Here is a 2266-nt window from a genome sequence, read left to right as displayed (position 1 = left end):
AAAAAAAAGAAAAGAAAAGAAAAGAAAAGAAAAGAAAAAAGCCAGGATGTCAGAAGCTAGCTATGCCCTTGCTTCAAACAATGCCTTCCTGGCACATCCAGAGCCAAATACAAAATCCAGACCCCTTCCCACAGCTGCCCAGGCCCACCTTCCCCAGCTCATGCTCCCACGCTCCCCTCCAGCCACCTGGGACTCCTGGGGCTCCTGTCTCCCCTCAGAGCCCTTGCAGGTGCAGTGCCTGGAGACTGTCCTTGACAGCCCCCCAAGCCTTCTTCGTGTCACTCAGGTCTCAGCTCAAAGGCCACCCCCTTAGAGAAGCCCACCCCATCACCGCAGTAGCTGTGGACCGGCCCTCGGGCTGAATCCCTCCCCAGCAGACCTTCAATTCATGTCTGAAGTTAGCCAAGGGCCCCCATTTAGTGGGCGGTTCCTATGCATGGCCCAGTGTCTTCTAAGTATGGAGCAGAATGGACTCATTACGTGTCATCCTCTAGGCTTAGAGGATGCTGTGATCTCCACGTGCAGAGGGGAAACTGAGGCGTGGGGGTAAGGGTGGGGAAAAGACATGCTCAAGCTCACACTGCTGGTCAGGAGAGAAGTTGGAAGTTGAAATGCAAACCCAGGCAGTCAGAAGTATCCCTGGTCACCCCATCCCTCCCATGTGCTGTTTTGGGGGGCTCTATCTACCCCATGCTACCTACCCCAACCCTCACACCTCTCCTATCTTAGCCTGCTCAGGCGGCTGTAACAAAATGCCAGAGATTGGGCAGCTTAAACAACAGACATTTATTTCTCAAAGTTCCGGAGCCTGGAAGTCTACAATCCAGCCGCCAGCGGGGTCATTTCCTGGTGAGGGTTACTTCCTGGTCTGTAGACGGCCACCTTCTCCCTTCGTCCTTACATGGTGGAGAGAGACTCTGATCGCTCTTCCTCTCCTTATAAGGACACCAACTCCATCACAGGTACCCACCCTCATGACCTCATCCAACCCTAATCACCTCCCAGATGCCCCACCTCCTACTATCCCAGTGGGGATAGGGCTTCAGTACATGAATTTGGAGGAGACACACACACATTAGGTCCACGTCACCTCCTCCAATGAAAAGGGCCTTAGCTCTGCACTCCTGACCCATAATCCTCCCCAATTCCACCTGCCCCGCTGGGAGGGATCCCAGGATCCACCCTTCTGGGCAGATCAACTCCCCAACCTTCTGGAGACTTGATTTCCCCTCTGTCCACTGGGAACACCCCTCCCCCCGAGTTTGCTTTTGGGGGTTGGGGTTTAAAAACAGGGTCCCAAGAAGCAGGGCTGGTACTAGTGTGAGGCAAAAACTCAGTCATAATTTTTAAAAAATCATACTTTAGTGCAACTAAGAAAAAACACATGCAAAATAAAATTTTCATGCTGGAGACATTCTCAAAATGTTAAATCGAGACAGGATCAATCATACTGATTTTTCCTTTTGGTCTCAGCTCTAATATGGCTTGGTGTGGTGCTGTTAGTGATCCATCCTGGATTATAATTTTTAAAAAATATTTTAAATTGATTTTTAGAGAGAGAGGAAGGGAGAGAGAGAAACATTAAAGTGAGAGTGGAACATGATCCGCTGCCTCCTGCATGCCTCCCACCTGGGATTGAGCCCACAAACCGGGCATATGCCCTGACCGGGAATAGAACCAGCAACTTTTTGGTGCATAAGATGATACCCAACCAATGGAGCCACACCATTAGGACTTGATATTTTAAAATTTTAATATTCTGGCCCTGGCCGGTGTGGCTAAGTGGCCTGAGCACCGAAGGGTCTCAGGTTTGATTTCGGGTCAAGGGCATGTACCTAGGTTGCAGGTTCAGTCCCCAGCCCCCGTTGGAGCACATTGGAGAGGCAACCAATGGATGCGCCTCTCACATCTCCCCCCCCCCCTCTCTCTCTCTCTCTCTCTCTCTCTCTCTCTCTCTCTCTCCTTCCCATTCTTCCCTCTCTTTTCTCCCTGCACTCTCAATAATATATATAATCGTATTCTGGAGAAGTTGCATAACCTTTGTGACTGTCCAAAACCCCCACTGAACAATCTAAAAGGGTGAATTATATGGTATGCGAATTAAATCTTAATTTTAACAGTGAGGAAAAAAAAACTACCTTGATACCTTGATACTGAATTTTTTGCAGCCTCCTTAAGTTTTTCACCCTAAAATTTGAATGCTCCTCAGCTAAGGGGTTGAAGCAGGCCTCAGAGATTCTGTGTCCAGGTCCTTCCTTTTGCATCA

This window comes from Myotis lucifugus, unplaced genomic scaffold, assembly GCF_000147115.1.
Source record: "Myotis lucifugus unplaced genomic scaffold, Myoluc2.0 scaffold_342, whole genome shotgun sequence".
NCBI lineage: Eukaryota > Metazoa > Chordata > Mammalia > Chiroptera > Vespertilionidae > Myotis > Myotis lucifugus.
The sequence above is the reverse complement of the archived record's forward strand: the minus strand, read 5'-3'. Positions refer to the sequence as shown.